Here is a 19,751-nt window from a genome sequence, read left to right on the forward strand (position 1 = left end):
TAAAGTTGCATACTGACACCATTGAACAATGACCACCACACAACTTGAAAGGAAAAAAGCAAAGATTGAACATCCATTAATAATCATTTATTAAGTGCCTAGTATTTGTCAGGCACTATTCTAAACCATAGGAATAAAAATAAAAAGGTCAAAAATGCCCTGCCCTCTAAGATATTTACCTTCAAATTGTCCTCAAAGAGCTTAGATTTTATCTTCCTAGCATCTAAAACATGGCAGCATTACTTATCAAACAAAGATCACTTTGTTCAGTTCTTTCAATTTATACATGGGGAAATTAAGGGGAAAACTAAGATATAATCAGACAAGGTATGGTATATGTCCAGTTCCCTGTTTGTTTGTGATTATTAAACAAAATCCAGTTTGCAAACAAGGCTTCATTCTAAACTTTTTCCTCAGTTGTAAAACTATTAAAAGTTCCAGAAATAGCAGTAGGATGTAGACAACAATAAAAGGAGAACTTCTAGAGGTTCTAACAGGACCCCACTACTTCAGAAAATCTGTTTCATGAGAAAAGGCACTGAGAAGAAAAGATGGGCACATTACGTTTTTTTTCCCTGTTCCAATGTTTCATTTTGGCATAAAAATGACTTCGAGTTCAAAACTCTATACAATATACTCACACGCAGGCTTAGACAATGGATGGATGAAGAATGAGAAAGGCTCCAAATAAATTGGAGAAGAGTGGGATGGACTGTCTTTAGGAAATAGTGAAAAAAAGAGACTATAATGAGATTGAGATATAACCAATGAACACATTTCATGCTCCACTGGTATTGTTTGCAACATCAACAGTTTTAAAGGAAGGGCCCCCCAGCACAATGGGTGATCATTTCATAAAGGACTTAAGTAAGAGAGGGCATGAGTGAGCATCACACAAGATGAGAATGGTCTTATTCACTGGAAATTATTTTATCAATGTTATATAGTCTATCACTCTGAAGCTCCTTGAGGGGAAGAACTATTTCATTTCCCAATTTTGCTTCCCACTGCTATAAGTATTTAATAAATGATAAACTTGCTGAATTGAATAAAATGAGCTTAAAGAGTCCAAATATTTTGAAATAAATTTTAATCCATAAATAGAAAATGTAGTTATTTTGAAAATTCAGTTCCAGCAAAAGGATAATGTATAATTTTTCCCCATGGAAATTTCCCTCAATGATAAATACATGGAACTCACTTCTTCAGAGTCCACATTACAACCACCTCAAGTAAAATGAGTGCTTACTTAGAAATTTCAATCAAGGTGCATTTATTAAGTGCCTATTATGGTCTAGCCATCATGCTAAGCTCTTCAGGAAACAAATATACAAAAGAAGTCCTGCCCTTAAGAACTCACAATATAATGAGGGAGAAAATATGCAAACCACTATGTTCAAAAAATTATACACAGAATAACCTGAAAGTAATCAGTGGGAGAGAATGGCACTAGGGAATGGGAAAGGTGTCCTATGGAAGCTGAAATTTGAAGGAAGTCAAGGGAGCCAAGAGGCAGAAGTGTAGAAAGAGAACATTCCAGACATTGGGGGACAGACAGTGAAAATGCCAAGGTCAAGAGATGGGAGTGTCTTGTTCATGGAATTCCAAAGAAGCCAGTGACACTAGATTGAAATTGACATGATGGAAATCATGTGGAGCTGAAAATAAATTAAGCTGCCCTATCCCCATTTATCAGAGCGTTCTTCTAAAACCTTCCCACCACATTGTTACTTCACAATTTATAGGTAGTCAATTGTAATTTTTGTAGATGGAAACATAGTAACAAGTACAAGTTTCTTTTCCTTTACAGCTTTTCCTGACAATGACAATCACCAGTCAAGTCTAAAAGCACAATGAAGGAATAACTTAATACACACACACACACACACACACACACACACACACATATATACACTTTAAATTTCAACTAGACACCTGTGAAAGGTAAATCCTTTAGACTACCAGATTTAATATTATGAAGAATCTTAGTGGTCACAGGTTCAATCCCTTTATTGTACAGACAAGGAAATTGTGGTCCAGAGATTAACAGACCTGGCCAAGGTTACACAGATGGGTCTTCTGACTCCCAATCTACAGCTCTTTCCACCACACTCTTCTCAATGAAGTATAATAAAATACATTAGGCAACTAAGAGTCATGAAGTAAGAAAGAATTTAACAATCATCTGACTACATTAGACATGAGAGGTCACTTAGTGTGATTTGAACACTGAAACTGTCAGTCACCAGACTTGAACTCAAATCTTCAGCTCTAACTTTCTATGGGCTTCATCTAACCTCTCTCAGCCTCAGTTGCAACCTCTGTAAAACAAGGGGATGGTGCTGACTTCCTAGAAGATCCCTTCTAGCTCTATATCTCTATGATCCTATGAACTGAGGCCCAGAAGGGTTATGTCACTTGCAGCCAGACAGCAGCAGAGCTAAGATATCCAAGATTTATTAAGTGCCTATTATGGTCTAGACATCATGCTAAGATTCCCAAATATTTGTAATCTACTGTTCTTTCTCATTCAACTATGCTTTAAAAAAGTACAGAAACACGCTAAGGTGATTCCTACAAAGAGTCAAGAAAGGTATAGTCCACAACAACACAGAAAGAACAAAAACAGGAAGTGATACTCTCAGGGTTGGTTTTTACATAAAATGGCCCAAACATGCTATGCTTTTGACTTATATCTGCTTTTTTTGTCATTTTTTCAAGTCTCCTCCATGGTCATCATGCTATCACTTCTCGCTGACTATTTCAAGGCCTCTAGCAACTGCCTCCTTCAACCTCTATCTTTAATGAGCTTTCAGCTCAAAAACAAGATTGTCATAAATGTTAGAGTTATATCTAAAATAAAAAGAAACATTCTGAGCAAGGGTCTCTCCTAAGTGCATTGTTTCCTAGTCATTGATCTTAATTTCCCAGAGGCTTTTAAAAATGTACTTCCTGATTCTTTCCTGTGTTCTGGATCAAAAAAAATGTATATAATCAGATAGTAATGCACAAATGCATTAGGCATGCTTAAAGTTGTACACTGATACACCACTGAATGGTGATCACCATCTAACCTGCATAGAAGAAAGGACATATTCAACATCAATAAGGCACCCGTTCCATATCTAAATTTTAAGTCAAATCTTCATTTTTAAATTAGAAAAATAGCCAAAACCTGTAAGGAAAAAAAATAATGACGTCTATGGAAAGAACATTGAAAGGCCAAAGAAACTTTTTCTTTTTAAAATAGAAATGGGCTTAAGAACCATGAACAAGGGGGGGCAGAGCCAAGATGGCTACCTGAAGGCAGCATTTCTAAGGAACTCCTACCCCCCCCAAAAAACTCTAAAAGCCAACAAATTATGAGTCTAGCCAAAATTTAGAGGGGTAGAACCCACAGAAAGACTGATACACTTTCCCAGTTCAATATAACTTAGAAGTTCCAAGGGAAAGGTGTGTTTCACTACCAAGACCAGGGGTTGGAAAAAAGTCCTGGCTGCAGTGCAGCCCAGCCCAGCCTAGAGATGACCAGCAACAGCCTGAAGGGGCAGTGAGAGATCTCTGCTACACCAGAATGACTGTGCAGTGAGGGGCACCAGACTGCAGAATCTGCAGTAAAATCTGGAGAAAGCAACCTGCACCCCCAGAGATAAAGGGGTCAGGGAAGACTGCAGAAATTTCTCTGCTCTCCCTCGGGGTAGGGACTCTGCTGCTAGCCCACTCTCAGACCCAGGTTGCAGTTTGGGCTTCCATACTAAGTAACCAAGCAGGATCCCCCCCCCCTTATAGCTCCAGGGCAGAGAGAAGTGAGGTGGTCATCTACATATCAAAGCACAGACAAGTGAGCATATAAGACCTTGGAGGAATAAAGGTCCCAGCCCCCCCCCCCACAAAAAACCCCCAAAGCCTTGGAAGTGCTGTCTTGGGCTAAGGAAATGAGTAAATAACAGAAAAAGGATAATCTGACCATAGAGAATTACTTTAGTCCCATGGAAGATCAAAACACATACTCAGATGATGACAAAAATAAAGCTTCCGTATCCAAAACCTCCAAAAGAAATAGAAAATGGGCTTAGACTATGGATGAGCTCAAAAAAGACTTTGAAAAGAAATTAAAGGAAATATGGGAAAAATTGGGAGGAGAAATGAGAGCGATGCAGAAAAATCATGAAAAGCAACAGCTTGGTGAAAGATATACAAAAAAAACACCAAAGAAAATAATATGTTAAAAACCAGTTTAGGCCTAATGGAAAAAGCAAAACAAAAGGCAAATGAGGAGAAGAATGCCTTAAAAAGAAGAATTTGTCAGCTGGAAAAGGAAATAAAAAACCTCTCTGAAGAAACACCTTCAAATACAGAATGGAACTAAAGGAAACTGATGACTCTGCAAGAAATCAGGAAGAAATAAAACTCTTCCAAAATAATTCCAGATGGGGGGGGGGGGGCGGAGCCAAGATGGCGACAAGAACGGATCTTGTCTTAGGCTCTCTCTCATAAATCTTCTTAACTAAAGACTCTAACTAAATTTTCAAGAGACAGAACCCACAGAGGAACCCAATGAGGCAGTTCTCCTACTCAAGGTAACCTGGAAAAGAGCAGAAAGGCTCTGCTCCCTGGGGTCGAAGGGGCAGCCCACCAGAGGGGCTGCCCGCCAGAGTGAAAGAACTTCAACCTCCCAGAGGCAGCTCCAGGGTGCTGGGAGCCACGGCTCACAGCAGTTGGGGGGGGGGGGGGTTTCCTGTGCTACCCACCCCAGGGGAGCACGGGGCACAAAGTGGGGGAACAGCAGGGGACCTCTGCCAGAGTGAGCCTGTGAATAGCCCTCAGGGCATACAGAGAGTTCAAGGAAACAGAAGCAGGAGGAGTCTGTAAGCAGGAGCCTCCAGGGCATGAGCCCATTGAACCTAGGGAGCAGAGTGAGGAGAGAGAGACTGCAGAGCTCTGTCCTCTGCCCTTGGAACAGGACTCTGGGGCTCTGAACACATTAAGATCCTGATCATAGTCTAGGCCCCCCCCATAGAACAGCAGGGCCCCCCCCACCTCAGACCCCTGGCAGAGAGGGATGCATATGGTCATTCACAAACCAGGAGGGAGGACAGAGCCTCACACAGAGACCTTTGAGGGAGTCTCCCAAAAGCTCAGGAAGCACCCCAAAACCAGGCTCAGGCTGGAAAAATGAGCAAGCAGAGAAACAAGAGGAACACCATTGAGAAATATTTTGCATATGAGCCCAAGAAGGATCAAAACACTAAGTCTGAAGATGAAGAAGCACAAGCTCCTGTATTTAAAGACTCCAAGAAAAAACAGAAATTGGGCTCAGGCTATGACAGAGCTCAAAAAAGACTTTGAAAATCAAATGAGGGAATTAGAAGAAAAACTGGGAAAAGAAATGAGAAAGATGAAGGAAAAACATGAAAATGAAGTCAGCAGCCTAGTCAAGGAAATCCAAAAAAATGCTGAAGAAAATAGCATGCTAAAAACCAGCTTAGGTCAAATGGATAAAACAGTTCAAAAAGTTATTGAGGAGAAGAATGCTTTAAAAAGCAGAATTAGCCAAATCGTAGAAGAGATAAGAAAACTCTGAGGAGAACAAATCCTTCAGACAAAGAATAGAACTCAGGGAGATTGATGAATTTACGAGAAACCAGGACTCAATACTTCAAAACCAAAAAAATGAAAAAATTAGAAGAAAATGTGAAACATCTCACTGAAAAAAAACAACTGATATGGAAAACAGACTTAGGAAAGCTAATTTAAAAATTATTGGAATACTTGAAAGTCATGATCAGGAAAGGAGCCTTGCCATCATTTTCAAAAGAATTACTACAGGAAAATTGCCCTGATATTCTAGAAGCAGAGGGCAAAATAGAAGTGGTGAGAATCCACCGATCCCCCCAAAGAAAGAGATCCCAAAAAACCAATCCCTAGGAACATTATAGCCAAATTCCAAAACTCCCAAGTCAAAGAGAAAATATTACAAGCAGCCAGAAAGACACAGTTCAAATATTTTGGAGCTGCAATCAGGATCACACAGGACTTAGCAGCGTAGGGCCTGTAATATAATATACAGGAAGGCAAAAGAGCTTAGAATGCAGCCAAAAATCAACTACCAAAATCAAAAATCAACTGTCCTCTTCCAGGGAAAAAGATGGACTTTCAATGAACCAGGGGAATTTCAAATGTTCCTGTTGGAATGGCCAGAACTGAACAGAAGGTTTGATCTTCAGATACAGGACTCAGGTGAAGCATGGAAACTGGAGAGGGGGAAAATATGAGGGACTTGATGATGAACTGCATGTATTCCCTGCATAGAAAAATGACACCGATAATACTCATATGAACCTTCTCAGTTAATAGAGCAGGTAGAGGGAGCTTTTATAGTTGAAGTACAGGAGAAAGCTGAATTTGAAGATAAAATATGCTGTAAAAATGGAGTCAATAGAAAAAAGGGAAATGTAATGGGAGAAAAAGGAGAGGAGGAATAGGCCAAGATATTTCATATAGTAAGATTTTTCTTTATTACAATGAGGTATTGCAATGATATGGAAGGGGGGAAGGCAAGGGGGAATGAGGGAATTTTAGCTCTCATCAGAGGTGGCTAGGAGAGGAAACGGCATATATACTCAATGAGGTATAGACATATAGAGTAAAAAGGTGGGGGAAGGGGGAGGATGTGAGTGATGGAGGAGAGGATGGACCATAGGGGGAGAGTGGTCAGATATAACACATTTTCTTTTTTATTTCTTGCAAGGGGCTAGAATTGGATGGCCTGTCCAGGATCATAGGGCAGGGTAGATGCTGGGTAAGGGGTGATATGTGAGTTGGGGCCTCTTGGTCCCAGGGCTGGAGATCTGTCTGCTGTGCCACTCAACTACCCTACAGAAGAGACAGAGTGAAAGGAGAGAGAAAATAGAGTACACGGTAGTAGAGAAGTACAAACAGAGGGAGTTGCGATCAGCAATGGCAACGGTGGAAAATATGGAAGTAACTTTTGTGATGGACTTATCATAAAGAACGTGATCCACCCACGACAGAGTTGTTGGTGTTGGAACAAAGACTGAAGCACATTTTTTATTATCATTATTTGGGGGGGGGGGGGGGCAGGGCAAATGGGGCTGGGTGGCCTGCCTGGGGCTGCATAGCAGGGTGATCAATGGGTGTCTGAGGCTGGATTTGGAACTGGGTGTTCCTGGCTCAAGGGCCAATGCTCTGTCCGCCACCCAGCCACCCCTACTATTATTACTATTTTATTTTATTTTGGGTCTTTTTCTTTTTTTTTGTTTTTTGCAGGGCAGTGGGGTTCAGGTGGCTTGCATGTCACATGGCTGGGTGAATGTTGAGTGTATGGGGCTGTATGTGGGCTCAGGTGCTCATGGCTCCAGGGCTGGTGCTCTGTCCATTGCACCACCTGGCCATACCTACAATTATTACTATTATTTTTTTAAATTTTAATTTTTTGTCTCTCCCCTTTACTTTATCACTCAAGCGAGTCTATATTTATGGGGGAGGGGTATTTTGTTTACTCTTAAAACAAGAATATTTTATTAATGTATAAAAATATTATTTGTACAAAATGAGAATAAATATTAAATAAAAAACTAAAAAAAATTCCAAAAATTAGAAGAAAATGTGAAATATCTCATTGGAAAAATAACCGACCTCAAAAACAGAACCAGAATAATGTAAAATTTATTGGGCTATCTGAAAGCCACAATCAGGAAAAGAGCATAGGTTTCATTTTTCAAGAAATAATACAGGGGCCTGGCGCTGGGCCAGGGCTGCTGCCCGGCCGCAGGCCCTGGCCCCGGGCGAGTGGCTCCCTGCTCATGGCGAGCACCCCGGCACTCACCATGCTGGCCAAGCAGCAGCGCTTCCAGGAGCCCGAGGTCGGCTGCTGTGAGAGATGCTTCCTATTCAGTTTCAACATTGTTTTCTGGCTTTTGGGGGCTGTGCTGCTGATCATAGGCCTGTGGGCCTGGGGAGAGAAGGGTGTCCTTTCCAACATATCCTCACTTACCCACCTGAGTGGCCTGGATCGCATCTGGTTCTTCATGGTGGTTGGAGGTATCATGTCTGTGCTGGGCTTTGCAGGCTGCATTGGGGCTCTTCGGGAGAAAACCTTTTTACTCAAGTTTTTCTCAGTGTTCCTTGGCCTTATCTTCTTTCTGGAGCTGGCCACAGGAATCCTGGCCTTCGTCTTCAAGAACTGGACTAGAGACCAGCTTAATATCTTCATCAACAACAATGTCAAGGCCTATCGGGATGATATCGACCTGCAAAACCTCATTGACTTTGCTCAGGAATATTGGTCTTGCTGTGGAGCCCGAGGGCCCAGCAACTGGAACCTCAACATCTATTTTAACTGCACTGACTGGAACCCCAGCCGTGAGCAATGTGGACTGCCCTTCTCCTGCTATGTCAAGGATCCTGCAGAGGATGTTCTCAATACCCAATGTGGCTATGATGTCTGGCTTAAACTGGAATTGGAACAACAGAGCTTCATCCATACAAAAGGCTGTGTGGGCCAGTTTGAAAAGTGGCTGCAAGACAACCAGGTTGTGGTGGCCGGGGTCTTCGTGGGCATCACCATGCTCCAGATCTTTGGCATTTGTTTGGCCCAGAATCTTGTGAGTGACATCAATGCGGTGAAAGCCAATTGGTGAGGGCGGAGAGGGTGACTCTGAGCCAACAGCATCCAGTCCTCAGAGGGTGGGCAGCCCTGGCCAGCACCACAATCAGCTGAGCAGATGAACTCCAGGGGTGACTTTAGCAGGCCCACCTTGAGGAGCCCCCACTCAGCACCAGGCTCAATGGCCCTGGCACCCCTGAGTTATTGCAGTTGGGTGGGGCTGCAGGGAGGGTATTTATATTTAGGTTACAGAGAACTGTACAGAGTGGGGGTGGGTATGTGTCCATACTGGGACAATGTAAGGGGCACAGCTGCCTATTCCCTCCCCTGGGTACAGCTGTGAAGTCCAGAGATGATGTCAAGGACTTTTGGGGTGGCTGGTTGTCATGGAAACAGGTCCATGTAATGAGGGGTAGGGGGGGGGAGAATAAAAGGTTCTAAATCCAGTACTGGTTCCTGAGAGTCCTGATAACAGGGACAGTATCATTCCCTGAGGCTACCCAGACTGCAATCCCTGGGGTGAGGGAAGGAGGGTGTGTGCTGGGGAAAGCTGGGGTGGGGAGGGGTTCTGCTGTTGCCCTCCACCAACCCTGTGGAGACTAATAAACTGTCCTCACCCTCAAAAAAAAAAAAAAAAGAAAGAATACAGCAAAACTGCCGAGATGCTAGAAGCAGAGGATAAAAATAGAAATCAAGAGAATTCACCGGTCACCTCCTGAAAGAGATCCCAAAAGAAAAACTTCCAGGAATATTATAGCCAAATTTCAAAACTCCCAAATCAAAGAGAAAATTCTAAAACCTGCCAGAAACAGACAATTCAACTACCAACACTCCACAGTCAGGATTACACAGGATCTGGCAGCATCTACATTAAGGGCTCATAGGGATTGGAATATGATATTCTGGAAGGCAAAAGATCTTGGTTTACAACTGAGAATCAACTACCTAGCAAAACTGAACATCCTCTTTCAGGGGGAAAAGATGGTCTTTGAATGAAACAGGAGACTTTGAAACTTTCCTATTTAAACAACAAGAGCTGAACAGAAAGTTTGATTTCCAAGTACAGGACTGGGTGAACCACAGGAGTGGAAGAGAAGGACTAACTATGAGGAACTTAATGATATTAAACTATTTATATTCCTGAATGGGAAGAAGATATTGATAACTCATATGAACCATCTCATAAGAGCCATTAGAAGGAGTATATATAGACAGGACATAAGAAGGAGCAGAATATATTGGTATAATATAGTAAAAAGATTGAGTCAATGGGTGATAAAGGAAAGTACTGGGAGGAAGGAAAAGGAGATGAAGAAGAAGCTAAGAAATTTCACAAAAGAGTCAAGAAAAAGCTTTTACAATGGAGTCAAAAGGGGGAAGGCAAGGGGGTAGGAGTGAGCCTTCATTCTCATCAGAAATGGCTCAGAGAGGAAATAACATACACACTTAATAGGGTGAGGAAATCTATCTTATCCTAGAGAAAAATGAGAAGAAAGGAATGGGATAAGGGGGAATGGGGAAAGGGAAGGGGGGGGGATAGGTGATAGAAGAGAGGGAAGATGGAGGGAGCAGTACTCAGATACAACTTTTGAACAGGGCCAGGATGAAAGGAGAGAGAAAAAGAGAGAGAACAGAATAAATGAGATTGGGGAGGAAGAGAGTGGAGGTACTACTAGTAATAGCAACTGTGGGAAAAATATTGAAGCAACTTCTCTGTTGGACTTATGATAAAGGAAGCAACCCAGCCCAGAGACAGAGCCACTGGAATCTGAACACAGACTTAAATATATTCTCTCTCTCTCTCTCTCTCTCTCTCTCTCTCTCTCTCTCTCTCTCTCTCGGTTTCTCATCTTCTTGGGGGGGGGGTATATTTACTCTTTTAACACATTCAATTTCAATCAATGTATAGCATGGAAACAGTGTAAAGACTATCAAACAGCCTTCTGGGGGGTGGGATTGTAAAATCCAAAAACCTTAGGAAAGATGGTAGGTAGATACTATTATTGTATATAACTGAAAAACAAAATGTTTAAAAAATAAAGAACTGTGAACAACCTAGAGCTATGTACAGACTAAAATGTGAGAGCTAAGAAACCACAAGTCAGTCAAAAAAAAAAAAAAAAGATACAAAAAGATACCAAAAAGGGTGACAAGAAAGGACCATCACTTGAGCTGGTTCCTCTAGATGAACAAAATGATTCTGCACTAACAAATGTTAAATACATAAGACATAGACATGGAAATATTAAACTGAAGTTTTGCTGGTACATCTTCAGTAAGAATTTCTGAACTAAACTTAGTTCTAACACCTCTTCTGCCTGGTCTAACATTCCATCTAACTTGGCCTACAACCACTCTTTTGTTCATTCAACACTTGTGTATTCAGGGTCTTAATCCAATGGACGAAGTCTATACACAATCAAATCAAGTCAACAAGCATAATTAAGTGCCTACTAAAAGTCAGATACTGTGCTAAACATTGAGAATATTGGGAAAGGCAACAATAAAAAATATGTCTCTACTTTCAAGGAGCTCACAGTCGAACAAGGAAACAAGTCAACAACTCTACTGAAACAAGATCTATACAAAGAAACTGATGGAGTCACAGAAGGATAGCACTAGTATTAAGGAGAATAAGGAAAGACTTTTCTGGATGGAAAGTAGAGCATAAACACAAGGAAGAAGAGCACTTCAGGCACAGGTGATAGCAACTAAAAATGTGTGAAATCTGAAGAAGAGGGGAAAGAGAAAGGAGGGAAGAAAGAGAAAGAAATGGAAAGGGAAGGACAGAATGACGGAAGGAGTTGTGAAGATGAGCACATACAATGCTTTGGTAACATACCACTTGCAAATGATCTTTATAAAATCATGTGTTAAATGTCTAAAACAGACTACAGAAGATTATGTTAAATTCCCTTCGTAATATTGTTTTTGGTATACTTAATTAAATTTAATTTTGTTGAATAATAATTATACTACATTTGTATGTTTTCAGAATTCACAGAGCATAGTTCTCATTACCATAATTTAACATACTACAATAAAACTATCAAATTGAAGAAATTCAGAATCCCATGATTTAAAGCTTAGAAAGGTACTCAGAAATTCATCTAGTCCTAGTTCTTATTTTATAGGAAAATTGAGACCAAAGAGGTAAATCCCTTGCCTAACAAGATGAACGTAATCTCAGGTCTTCAAAACTCCAACCCTAGTGCATTTATTCACCCAAAATCATGCAGCAAGTAGTAGAACAGGAACCAACCTAATTCGTTTTACTAACCCTTAGACTTGCTTCCCAAATTGTTGAACATATAAAAGAGCCTTAAGTAATATTTCTCACTGATCCCAGCCTACTCAAAATTGATGAAGCTCAGTTTTGCAAGATAAAATACAACAGAATGACAAAATAAGGTCATTCAGTCTCGAAAATGTAGGGACTTGGATTCATGAGAGTTATGGGTTTAATCTAACCTCTCTTTGTCATACTAGAAGAGTAACTATTCAGCCTCTATGAGGTAATTTCTTCATTTATAAAATGAAAAGTATAGTACATGAAGAATCTTTTAGAATTACTGTAAAGAAAAAGTGAAATAATGTATGCAATGTACTTTGTAAACCTTAAAAAATGGAAGCTATAATTACTATTTATATGGTACTCCTTTCAAGTTAATCTACCACATTGTTTTTGAACAAATATGTTATATTTCCCCATCTGCCATAAAGAAATGAAATCTAATGGCCTACTGAACTTAAGAGCTTTCCCAAAATAGCAATTTTGTACTAATAAATTATTCTTCAACTTAACTTCAATTAAATTTTCCTATATTTTGGATACCACTCCTAAATTTAAAAAAAAAACTGTTCTTTGCAGACAAGGGATTGATGAGAGAATGGCATAAAACATCTTGAAAAGCAGAAAAATAATGCATCCAGACCTCAAGAGGATAGGAAAATAACTGGGAAAATAATTAAAATTAAGCATGTATCAGCTTGTTTTTTAAAAAACTCATCTAGGGAAAAATAAGCTATTAACAGCACATATTAATGGAAAAACAAAATCGAGGAGGTTTTCAGAGTCAAAACAGTGCCTCTGAACATATGCTAAAAATCAGGTATGAAGTTTGAATGGGATAAAACAGCAAAAAAGAGTTAGAATTCTCTCTTCTTATGTTTTCATGGGGAGGCAACCTAGAATGGTTTGAGTCAGGAAAGTCTAGATTTAAAACATGCCTGAGACAATTTACTAGATATATGGCCTTGAACAAATCAATTTACTTTTCTCAGTCTTAGTTTCAAAATGTGCAAATCACAAATAATAACAGCTACCTCACAAGATTATTATGAGCTTAAAAGGAACAAAGTATGTATGTAAAATTCTTTGCAAATGCTCAAGGAAAAATGCTAGATCTTATTTTTGTTCCCAAAACTCATACTTTCTGAGCTGGACAAAATTCATCCCATTCAACTCTTTATCATAGATACAGAAATTGGGGACCAGAAAGAAAGAACTGATCTGCTCTGTAGTAATATCCAATTTCTACAAAATTCTTGTATCCCTTGTCCAGACAAAGGCTTCCACTTTCCTGAACCATTAAAATGATTCACTGCTACAAACAGACCAGAGTGAGAGGCTTGGGAAAATTAAAATGATCATAAAAGGAGAGGGAATGATAGTCAGCATGGAACCAGGATCTATCAACTTCCCTAATTTAGCTCTTGGTTTAGAGAATAAAGAACACAAACCAAAATTAACAATATACTTTAGAAAAGGTAAATCTGCACACGCAATTAGTCTATGATAAGCGTAATTAATTGGTTAATTTTAAAAACCCTCTACAATTAAGAGTCAGGAATAAAAATATGGTGTAGTGAGATGAAATTGAAAATGGGATGTGAAGGAATATGAGGTGTCCAGACAACTTTAAGTTATTAAATTACAGAAACAAGATTAAATGCTTTCTTCCTTTTCTCTTTCCCTGTACACTGCCCTTAAAAGTGTGGGATGTACCAAGGAAACATTTATGCTGCAAGTAGGAAGGCAAGACTAATAATTTCCCCTTTATTTCCAAGCAGAAAACTTCATTAAGAATTTTTAATTAAATAGCACAAGGAAAAAACTGTCATTCATCTGGCTATACCGGGGTGGGGAGAAAAATTTATACCAACTTAATTTCACCTAGTCCACAAGGAAAATGCTAAGAAGTGGTTTATTCAATCATATTTGTGGCTATAAAATAATGTTACATGGTGTCTTTGCTAAAAGACTCCCAAAAAAATCACATAACATGTGAATGCACATTCTTCTATGAAATCTGCATCATTTAGTCATCATTTCCTGTCTATGTTCTTTCTCCTCCCTCCATAAGAGTGTCAATGTTATTAGATCAATCTCACATTTTCTCTTCAACTATTAGTATTCTTTTTCCCTTTCCTACCACAAGAGAGAAAGTAAAATTACTAAGATTTCTTGAATGCAATTTAACTCTCCCTAGTTTCATTTCAAAAGAAGAATGAAACATTATGTATGTAAATTATCTTTTAAAATAATTTTTTATTTTTTTAACTCTTAACATAGGTTACTACAGATTGATCTCTTTAGGTAAGAGGCCCTTGAAAGAAGATAAGTTTTCTTAAGTTTTTTTTTCATTTGACAGTATGATGTTTAAACCTGAAAAAATTGTTTCAATCTTTTCTTCTCTTAAAAAAACTCAACAATAACCTATGAAAATCTGTGAGTTTAAATATTATGCAGAAGAGTAAAACTAAATGAAGTTTGGTTTACATGTTATTTTTTTAAAATATTTTGTTTCCCAGTTATATACAATAGTACCTTCTACCCATCATTTTTGTAAGGTTTTGAATTTTACAATTTTCCCCCCACCCTCCTTTGCTTCCCCCCCACAGAAGGTAATCTGATCATCTTTACATTGTTTCCATGCTATGAATTGATCAAAACTGAATGTGTTGAGATAAAAAACATATCCTTGAAGAAGAAATATTAGATAGAAAAATTATATAGTACATAAGAAAACTTTTTTTTAATTGAAGGTAATAATCTTTGTTTAAACTCCACAGTTCTTTTTCTGGATAGAGATGGTATTCTCCATCACAGATACCCTAAAATTGTACCTGATTATTTGCACTGATGGAATAAGCAAGTCCATTAAGGTTGATCATCTCCCCATGTTGCTATTAGGGTGTACAATATTCTAAATTCAATGACTTTTTGTTATTTATTTTATATTATTACAATAATCTTCTTGTGAGAGTAATCATAACCCCCCTCCCCCCCCAAAAAAAGATGAGAAACCTCAAGAATAGATAGAAAAAAGTATACTTCAGTGTATGTTCAGATTCCAATGGCTGTCTCTGGAATGAGTTTCCTTCCCCATCATAGACACCAGAGAAGCTGCTTCAATATTTTTCCCACAACTGCTATCACTAGTTCTATTTCCCTCTACTCTATTCCTCCCCACTCTCATCTATTCCATTCTCTCTCCCCTTTCAACCTGTCCCTGTTCAGAAGTGTGCTGTACCCAAGTACCCTCATAAATGTTATTTCTTAAGAACATTTTAATATTCAGAAATTTCTTCTATGCACCAGACCCCACAGAGACCTGGGTAATACCAACAACACCTCATTTGGATAAGTGCTGTACTCTACACTTAGCCCTTTAACTCTTCAAACACTCACCTTTATCATGTATCTTTCATGTTCCATAGTTGTCAAAGGATTAAAGAACAAGAATGTGTACTAAAAGATTTTTAATGATTGCTACATCTTCTATAGCATTTCTCCCATTCCCTTGAATTAAGAATAAGGTATCAATTCTTTTATTCATTTTATCTCCTCAATGAAACAGAAAAAAAAAACAATTTGCAGTTAATGAACCTAGGCTTGACTTTCAGTTCTATTACTTGTTATGTGAATTTAGTTATAAGAATCTGTTTCCCATTCTGTAAAATAAAGATGATGAACTAGATGATAAATGAAGATGTACTTGATGATATCTAAAATCCCTCAGAGAACTAAATCTTATGACTGTATCATCCTAAAAGATTGCCTACAAAGACCTGCAAATTTCAAGATTACTTGCTCATTTTTTAAAAATCTTGTAAATATCAAATAAAGTAATACATATGAAAGTAATTTTAGTTACTAATTACTATAAAAGATCCTAGGATTTAGAAGTAGAAAGCAGTTTTGAAATGCAAAATTTTATTATAAGGTCAAAAGATTCATAAATTCATTTCTTGCCACTGGGCATATGATGCAACTTACATTGAGGTAGAGAATGTCTGTATTGGACAACTTTAACATGCTATTCAGAAAGAGCATACAGATCATATGCATATTGCCATATGGAATAGCCACTAGGTTATCTATAGGACTTTACAATTATAACTAAGTACATGAACAGGAAGAGACGCAACACATATGATCAAAAGCTAATACTGCAGGTAAAAAAAATCTCACTAACTTGGAATTTAAGAGTTAGATGAAGAAAGTTAATATAGATTAAAGATCTAAACAATTACATAAACAAAAGCAGGAATGGAGTAAAGTGGTATATGTAAAAAAATATCAAACTTTCAGTTTGTTTAGGCAGGAAAAAAAATCAGTGTGAGACAATATAGAGAAGGTTGTGAAGTATAAAGGTGAAAAGTGTCTGGGGCAAAGCTTATTAAAGAATTTAGCTTACTTAAGAGGGATCTATCCAAAGGTTCTGAGTAATCATGCTTTTAAATAGGAAAGATCAATTTGGCAGCAATGAATACAGACAGACTAGAAGAGGAGTGTGAAAACAAAAGAGGCCAGTTAAGAGACTCAGAATTATCCAAGGTGATTTTGTTGTTTCAGTCATTTTTCAATTGTACTCGCCTTTTCATGACCCCTTTTGGAGTTTTCTTGGCAAGGATATTGTAAAAAATTGCCATTTCCTTCTCCAGAGTTAAGAGATTTACCTATGATCACAAAGCTAGTTAAATATCTAAAGTCAGAATTGAACACAGGAAGATGAGTCTTCCTAACTCCAGGCCTGGTGCCCTATCCATTGTGTTACTGGCTGCCTCAATTATCGGGTAATGAGGGTTTATATTAGAATAATAGGAGGAATTGGAAGGGAGGGAAAAATTCAAAGCTATTATAGATGTAGAATAGGTAGGACTTGGAAAACTGCTTGAATGTGGACAGTGATGGAGACAGAAGAATCCAAGTTAATACCGTATCATTCATATATTAAATCTGACTCATATGCATTAACATACTTGAGTCCTTTCTTCCAAACAAGTCACACAACTAGGTTAATCACATTTACCCAATTACTTTAATGAATAAAAGAATATACTTCTTCAAAAATGTGGGCTCTGGTTTTACAAGCCATATATAATGTTGGCATACAAAACTTAATTACCCATACAATCTTGACTTCTTTAGGGCCAGAGTTTAACAAAGAAATTTTGATAAGAAATGAAACTAACACTGAGAAAAATTTATTTCAAAATCTTGGACTGGCATTTAAGGCAATGTATCCAGGTCATACAGGAAAAAATTCTAACAATTCCAGACTCTAAACAATTAAGAAGACAGAAATTCTGTCTTTTGCATTATATCTTACCTCTCTTCAAAGTGATTAATTAACTTCATGTTAAAGGCTAAAAAGAAAAAAAACAAAGGTAACTTTCTACAATGAGTGGCTGACTGCCTTCTAATACATGGGCAATAGACTTTGAAATGCATATGCCCTTCCAAGTTTTGTTTTCCTATGTGTATGCCAACCCTCATCATTACCCTCAGTTCCAATGTTGCACACAAAAGATCACAGAAAAGCCAAGAATCCCTGTTACACCCACGATTGTAAAAGGCCTTTTGGAAAGAAAACATTCTTTACAAGACCTAAATGGCACAGGCACAAACCCACAAATGATCATCTAAAACCAGCCACACTAAGTAACAAAAGGAAAGAATCTGAGGATGCTTCATGAGTCTCAAAGGCCCTGGCTGTGAAAGTCACTGAACAATGACAGTTCACAGCACTGATTCTTTTATGTGTCAAGCAAACAATGTTATAGTTGTGGTTATTATTACATATAGGTACACCTGGGCTCAAGATGTTAATTTTTTCCCACAGAATCATGACATTAGTGGAAACAATGTTTTAGGAGGCAACATATTCACAGTCAATCTTCAAACTTCCATCTTACACCATTAAACAAAGTATATAAAGTGGGATTACACAATATCATGGTGGGATATGCTTATAACATATAAGCGATTCTATTATGAAATGATTACATAATGAGAGTAAAAGAAACAAGTAAATAACTGTGTGCTGTGTTCTGGTGACTTCATTAGGAAGACTACCAACATTTTGGGTACTTCCTTTAGGGAAGAGAAATTTCAAAAGAACCTGACAAATAACTAAGGAGTGGATGGGTTATCTCCATTATCTATAAAGAGTGACAATATTATGAGACATCACATCTTTTAAAGAACTGAAATACTGTGAAATAAAGTCAAAAATAACATCAGATAGGGTAAACCTATAGAAGTTTTCTACTTAACTTGTAGTTATGTAGTATCCCATGATTACTTTGTAATTTATCTCATTTCATTCTCAATAACCCTGCATGGCTGCACTATCCCCCCTCCACCCTTATGGTTGAACTCCTGCATGGGAACACATTTAAGGATGTGCTCAGGCCATCCACGTTCACTTCTCTCCCAACTGCACTCCTGACTCTCCAGATTTTTCATATTTTGCCATGACCCAATGCTTTCCAGATCGTTTTTACGTGCAATTATTTGAATAAGAATATAAGCCCCTTCAGAGTAGAGGTTGCCTTTTCTTTTTTTCTCTTTCTTTTTTTAACTTGTTCGAAGTTTAGCACAATACCTGGGACATGGTAAGCATTTAATAAATACTTCATCTAACTATACATACACACACATATTATCTCCATTTTATGCATTGAAAATATGGAGACCTTGTGTGATTAAATGACTTGTCCAAGGTCACACAGCTTTTTAAATCACACACAGCCAGGATTGAAATTCAGGTCAATAAAGGAACAAGGCATAATGAAACCACTCAAATATACCTGCTCAACAATTATATCAGGGGTTAAAAGCACATATGCTAAAGGCAAATGTGTCCCTTTCTTATATGCCTAAGATAGTAGGTGAATTCTTATATTTCCTTAGCAATTTCTCACTTGGCACCATGCAAAACATTCAATTCAATTAGCATTGTAGCACATTCAATGTGCTAAACACTAGTTTCATATAGATATATATATATAGATATATATATATATATATATATAGTAGTCCAAAGATTAACATATAACTATGTATTTATTTTAAAAGACTAATATATACATACATAATAGGTAATGTAATTAACACCAATAGAAAGTTGCTTTTTTTTTAATGTTTCAGTTTGGAAAGTTGAAGAGTGCTATGAAAAATATGTTCACAAACTGAGCTCAACCTGCTCCATTCTTGGGGAGGGGGGACTCAAAGGCAAGTCTTCTGATATTCCACTTGACAGTATAAAGCAGTTCAACACTACCACAGATCCCATTTTAATTTTTATAAACTTTAGAAGCCTTGGAATGCTCCAACAGTATTATCAACATTTTCATATGGACTAGAATGTCCAATCCACACTTATCTATATCTATAGATATTATGATTCAAGTATTCAAACAATAAACTTCCTGGAAGAATAGAGGCTAGCACCAAAATGTCATTTACATGTCTTATGATCAACATGAATTTCTATGGACAAAGAATTTATCCCCTAGTAGCCAATCTATTAGCAATAAGTCCCTTCATCCTTGGTTTGACCATTGCTCAGAGTCAAATTAAATGAAACCCGCCACAGCCTGCATTTCAATGGCAAGCTTGGCATATATAGGGCCACCTCCATACTACCAAGAGACATGTATAACTTTATTAATGACAATAACATCTTTACATAAATGCCCAAACTCTACTAAATCTCAAGGCACTATAAACCAATGGTTTTTCTATAAAACACACTCTAAGCAAAAATAATTAGAGCAGCTCTTTTTTCAATGACAAAAAAATTTTAATTATGAAAATGCCCAGTCTGTG

The 19,751-nt window shown here is 37.9% G+C and overlaps 1 protein-coding gene and 1 pseudogene across 1 annotated transcript in view; one reads left to right on the forward strand and one right to left on the reverse strand.

The window, feature by feature from the left end:
- The window catches only part of LOC141521513 (A-kinase anchor protein 13-like), a 246,847-nt gene that overhangs the window by 179,182 nt on the left and 47,914 nt on the right, over positions 1–19,751 (reverse strand). The window lies entirely within an intron of this gene.
- On the forward strand, positions 7,851–8,916 carry LOC141521511 (tetraspanin-17 pseudogene; annotated as a pseudogene).

This window comes from Macrotis lagotis, chromosome 4 (assembly GCF_037893015.1).
Source record: "Macrotis lagotis isolate mMagLag1 chromosome 4, bilby.v1.9.chrom.fasta, whole genome shotgun sequence".
NCBI lineage: Eukaryota > Metazoa > Chordata > Mammalia > Peramelemorphia > Peramelidae > Macrotis > Macrotis lagotis.